Source organism: Trichechus manatus, unplaced genomic scaffold (assembly GCF_000243295.1).
Source record: "Trichechus manatus latirostris isolate Lorelei unplaced genomic scaffold, TriManLat1.0 scaffold00014, whole genome shotgun sequence".
Classification (NCBI taxonomy): Eukaryota; Metazoa; Chordata; class Mammalia; order Sirenia; family Trichechidae; genus Trichechus; species Trichechus manatus.
Window position 1 is genome coordinate 12,658,994 of NW_004443950.1, and position 6,372 is coordinate 12,665,365.

Below are 6,372 nucleotides of genomic sequence, written 5' to 3' on the forward strand. Positions count from 1 at the left end.
AGAGACAAAGACGGAAACAAAGTGGAGGGTCCCCGCTTGCTTCCTTCCACTCTTACCTCCTTCCCGCTCTGCCTTCTTTCCCGCTCCTTCCTTCCATTCTTCTTCCCCTTCCTCCCTCCCTTCCTTTCTTCATTCCTTCTGAAAACATGTAAGCATTTACTTGTCTCAGGCATAGTGCTAGATGCTAGATATATGAGGGGAGCACAGCAGCCTTGGTTCCTGTCCCAGAGGAGGGCCCCTTCCCCCTTTTTCTCCGAAAAGACAGACAATTAAGTAAGTGATAACAAGCTGTGATGGGAACCTAGCAGGCTATGGGAGCACCTGGCCTTAGCTTCTAAACTACCATAGATAGTCTGGGAGGGCTTCCTGAAACAACTGACTTCTGAGCTTCGACCAGAAAAGAGGTGGGAGTGTTTGGGGGAGGGGGCGTTTCAGGCACGAGGAGCCCCGGTTGGGCAGTGGTTAAGCACTCTGCTGCTAACTGAAGGGTTGGTGTTTCCAACTCACCAGCCACTCTGTGGCAGAAAGATGTCGCAGTCTGCTTCAGAAAAGATTACAGCCTTGGAAACCCCTTGGGGCTGTTCTACTCAGTCCTCTAGGATCACTATGAGTCAGAATCAACTGGAAGGCAGTGGGTTTGGGCATGTTTCAGGAACAATCTGTTGCTGTTAGTAGCCCTGGCTCATGGCCACTCCATTCACAACAGGATCAGGGCCTGTTGCTATCCATAGGGTTTTCATTGGCTGATTTTTGTAAGTAGATTGCCAGGTCTTTCTTCCTAGTCTGTCTTTGTCTGCAAGCTCTGTTGAAGCCTGTTCAGCATCATAACAACATGCAAACCTCCACTGACAGATTGGTGGTAGCTGTGCCTGTTGTGCATTGGCTGGGAATCAAACCCGGATCTCCTGCATAGAAGGCTAGAATTCTACCACTGAACCTCCCCTGCCTGCTCAGGGACAGCCTGGATGTTGTTGTTATGTGCCGTCGAGTTGATTCCAACTCATAGCAACCCTATAGGCCACAGTAGAACTGTCCCATGGGGTTTATCACGTACTTTGGGCATGTTATCAGGAGGGACCAATCCCTGGAGAAGGACATCATGCTTGGTAAGGTAGAGGGTCAGCAAAAAAGAGGAAGCCCCTCGATGAGATGGACTGACACAGTGGCTACAATGATGGGCTCAAGCATAGCAAAGATTATGAGGATGGTGTAGGACTGGGCAGTATTTCATTCTGTTGCACGTAGAATCGCTATGAGTTGAAACCGACTCAAGGGCACCTAACAACAAAATAATCTTTACAAGCAGATTGCCACATCTTCCGGGAGCAGTTGGTGGGCTTGAACCACAGACCTTATGGTTAGCTGCTGAGTGCTTAACCACTGTGCCACCAGGGCTGCTTCAGGAACAGTCTAGGGAGCAACATATATGAAGGCCTAGAGTTGAAAGACAGCAAGACACACTGGAGAAGGAAGTTCCTTCTGTCTGAAAAGGTGAAGAGATGGGACTGGAGGGGTGAGCAGCAGGGGCTAGTCCGGGGAGGGGGGAAGGGAGAGGGGCTGGAGGGGTTAGCAGAGAGCAGCCTGGGAAGGAAGGGATGGGACAGGGGCATCAGCAGGGACCAGCATGAGGAACAAGGACCTGGGGCTGAAAGGGTCAGCAACAGTCGCCTGAGGAGGGTCTCAGAGGTGATGGTGATGAGTCTGGCTTTTATCTTAAGGGCCGGAAGAGCCTCTGCAGCTTGAGTCTTAGTGGGCTTGGGACAAATACAGGCTGTCTGGCAGGTGGGTGCTGCTCGCCTGCCAGAAGTCAGTCTGGAAGGAGCCCCTGGGGAGACCTTGCCCCAAGGGAGGGAGCTAAGTCCATCTGCCTGACCCAGTGAGAAGCCTTGGCTGTTGAGGGGAGGGTAAGTTTGAGGTCAGTGGGATGTGGGGGATGGGTTGCCTCCTGGCCCAGCCTCATCTGGCTCCCCTCCATGTCCTGTGGATAGCCGTAGAGCCAAGTTGGAGACTGAGAGCTGGGAGTGAAAACGGAAAAAGTTGTCTCACTAAAGCAGGGATTGCAAACTCGTGGCCTGTGGGCTGAATCCAGCCTGAACAGCATTTTGAAACTTGGGAAACTTCATGTAAAATCCTGATTTTCTTTAAAAAAATTCCCTAAGATCTGGCAATACTGAGTGCCAATTTGCATATGGCCGCAGTTAGCTGAAGCTAAGTAGAGGCTGCCCTTTTAGATGGAGCCTGTTCTTGGGTTTGCCCCAGTCCCCACCACTCTCTATTGCCTTCCATGTGACTCAACTTCACTCAGTTTTGCTCATTGATGTCACTTGCCCACTTTTCCCAAAAGGCTTTGTGAGATACTGGGGTTCTAAGCAGCACAGCTTTGGGGCTCCCCAGTCAGAGGGCAGCTTTGACTGCATCTTTTTGGAACCTGTGTAGCTTTGGCACTCCAAGGGCCTGGGTGTGCAGTGTAGGCGCTTGGCACACTGTGGCGCCCACTTAGAGATGGTAGCAGTTGCAGAAGCAGCACCCAGTGAGAGAGAGGGGCCTCGGTGCCCAAGAGCAGGGCAGTGCCCAGCAGTGCCCAGGCCCAGGTTCTAGGAGAACATAGGCTTATCTAGTGGTAATTGACTTGGTGCGCACATGAAACACACCCCCGGGCCCCTGAGCACCCCTCTACTCTCTCTTTCCCTGCCATGGTCACCCGAGGAGCCCCATGTTGTTGTGGCAGAGGCACAAAACAAAAGCAACCAGACCCACTGCAGACTTTATAAGTGAAACACAATCTTGTACATAACAAACCACTAACATTTGGGGATAAGTTTGTTCCTGCAGCATCTTTTAGCCAATTCTAATACAGATGTAAGGAGCCCTGGTGGCACAAAGGGTTAAGTGCTTGGCTGCTAACTGAAAGGTTAGTGGTTCAAGTCCACCCAGAGGTGCCTCAGAAGAAAGGCCTGGTGATCTACTTCGGAAAGTCAGCCATGGAAATCCTGTGGAGCACAGCTCTACTTTGGGGTCGCCATGAGTTGGAATTGACTCAAGAGGAACTGGTTTGTTTTTTGTTAATATAGATGTAAACTGACTATAATTAGTAGACCCCAGGATAATGGCATGAATTTTTTTCATTCATTCAGTCAGCAAATCTTGAATGGGTGGTTTTCCAGGTGCTGGGTACAGCAGCAGATAGATAGTTTGTACTGATGAAGAAGGAGTACATCACTGTGGGACACCAAGCAGAAGAAGATGGGAACTTGGGAGAAGTGCTGGCCATCTGTCATTTTTGCTTTCCTAAGACACTGTCCTCTTGCTTTTTTTTTTTTCCAAGCAACAGTAACTTCATTATTCAGAAAAATTAGGTTAATAGGTAAAAGGAGTTTGAAAAGTTCTCTAAATATGTAATATACTATGTCATCTTTCTTTTATCTATTTAAATGTAATTTACTCAATATAATAGCATTGATTAACCTTTTTTAAAATTTATTTTGTTGTTGAGAATATACACAGCAAAGACTACCCCAATTCAACCGCTTCTACATATACAATTCAGTGACACTGATTACATTCTTCGAGTTGTGCAACAATTCTCTCTTTTTCTGAGTTGTTCCTCCCTCATTAACATAAATTCATAGCCCCCTAAAATTCCTATCTAATCTTTCAGGTTGCTGTTGTCACGTTGATCCCTTATAGATAGTTCTTAAAAGAGCATAACGCTCAAGGCAGACCATTTTTACTAGTTAAGCTAAGCTATTAACCAAGCATAGAAAAGATTGTGAGGATGGTGCAGGACTGGGCAGTGTTTCATTCTGTTGTAAATAGGGTCGCAATGAGTCACAATTGACTCGACGGCATCTAGCAATAACAATCGTTTGGTTTTAAAAAAACTTCAGGGGATATTTTTAGTTTAAGGTTTTTCTTTAATACGTTTCTATTGTACCTTAGATGAAGGTTTACAGAACAAATAATTTCTCATTAAAAAGTACACATATTGTTTTATGACATGGGTTAACAACCCCACAACATGTCAACACTCTCCCTTCTCGACCTTGGGTTCCCTATTACCAGCTTTCCTGTCCCCTCCTGGCTTCTGGTCCTTGTCCCTGGAGTGTTGTGCCCCATTAGTCTCATTTTGTTTTATGGGGCTGTCTAATCTTTGGCTGAATGGTGAACCTCAGGAGTGACTTCATTACTGAGCTAATATGGTGTCCGGGGGCCATACTCTCAGGGTTTCTCCCGTCTCTGTCAGGCCAGTAAATCTGGTCTTTTTAGTGAGTTAGAATTTTTGTTCTACATTTTTCTCCAGCTCTGTCCGGGACCCTCTGTTGTGATCCCGGTCAGAGTAGTCAGTGGTGGTAGCCGGACACCATCTAGTTGTACTGGACTCAGTCTGGTAGGCCGTGGTAGTTGTGGTCCATTAGTCCTTTGGACTAATCTTTTCCTTGTATCTTGTTTTCTTCATTCTCCCTTGCTGCCTAGTTTACATTTAGAAGATTCTCTCAGGACAATAGTTTCAGGGATTCTTTCAGCCCCCATGGCTCCAGAAGGTCTACAGTCCATGAGAATTTGAAATTCTCTTCTGCATTTTCCACCTTTTGATCAGGATTCTTCTATAGAATCTTTGATCACAGTGTTCAGTAATGGTAGCCGGGCACCATCCAGTTTTTCTGGTCTAATGACAAAGGTGGCAGTTGTTCATGGAGACAATTAGCCACACATTCCATGCCCTCCTCCTATTCCTGACTCTCCTTCTGTTACTCCAGGCACATAGAGACCAATTGTCATGCCTTGGATGGCTGCTTGCAAGCTTTTAATACCCCAGGCACGTCACAACAAACTAGGAGGTAGAACGGAAGCACTAAACACGTTATTAGGCCAGTTAACTGGAATGTCCCATGAAAACCATGGCCCTAAACCTCCAAAAGAGGCTACCAACTCCCATGAGGTTTTTGGTTGTACATAAGCAGCCTCAGCAGCTACTCTTTTTTTTGGGTGGTTGTTGTAAATATATCCATCACACAACTTTTGGCAGTTCACCTTTTTACAGGTGTACAACTTATTGATGGCAATTACAATAATTGGCTGTGCAACCCTACCCTTAATAAATGTGATTTTTCCAGCACCATTAACGCCCCTTTCTCCCTCCCTCCTGACCCTGGAAAGGAGCCCTGGTGGCACAGTAGTTAAGTGCTTGATTGCCAACCAAAAGGTCAGCTGTTCAAACCCACCAGTGGCTCCACAGGAGAAAGATCTGGCCGTCTGCTTTTGTAAAGATTTACAGCCTTGCGATATAAAGAAATAAAAGACTGGTATAAACTTAGAAAAACAGGGGTAAATATTAAGGTAACCACAAAGGAATCTACAATTCTACAAGTCAAAATAAAAAAGTAGAAAAATATAAAGACTCAGCAAACAGAAAATCAACAACAATGAAAAAGATGAAAAAAAATACATAAAGAAAAACGACTCAGCATAGAAAATTAAGGGGAACAAATAAACTGTGAACAACACACAAAAAGAGACATCAAGATGACAGCACTAAACTCATACCTATCAATAATTATGCTGAATGTAAACAGACTTAATGCACCAATAAAGAGATGACAGTGGCAGATCAGATAAAAAAGCAGGATCCGTCTATACGCTGCCTACAAGAGATGCACCTTAGACTTAAAGACACAAACAGGCTAAAACTCAAAGGATGGAAAAAATATATCAAGCAAACAGCACTCAAAAAAGAGCAGGAGTGGCAATATTAATCTCTGACAAAATAGACTTTAAAGTAAAATCCACCATAAGGAAGGGCACTATATAATGATTAAAGGGTCAGTACCCAGAAGTACGTAACTATAATAAATATTTACGCACTCAACAACAGGGCTCCAAAATCCATAAAACAAGCTCTAAGAGCACTGAAAAGAGAGAGAGACAGCTCCACAATAGTAGTAGGAGAATTCAACACAAAACTTTGGGTAAAAGACAAACCATCCAGAAAGAAGCTCAACAAAAACACAGAAGAGCTAAATGCTACAATCAACCAACTTGATCTCATAGACATATACCGAACACTGCACCCAACAGCAGCTGAGTATACTTTTCTTTTCCAACACACATGGAACATACTCCAGAATAGATCACATATTAGGCCATAAAGCAAGCCTTAACAGAATCCAAAACATCAAAAAATTACAAAGCGTCTTTTCCGACCATAAGGCCATAAAAGTGGAAATCAACAACACAAAAAGCAAGGAAAAAAAATCAAACACATGGAAACTGAACAACACCTTGCTCAAAAACTACTGGTTTATAGAAGAAATTAAAGATGGAATAAAGAAATTCATAGAATCAAATGAGAATGAAAACACATACTACCAGAAC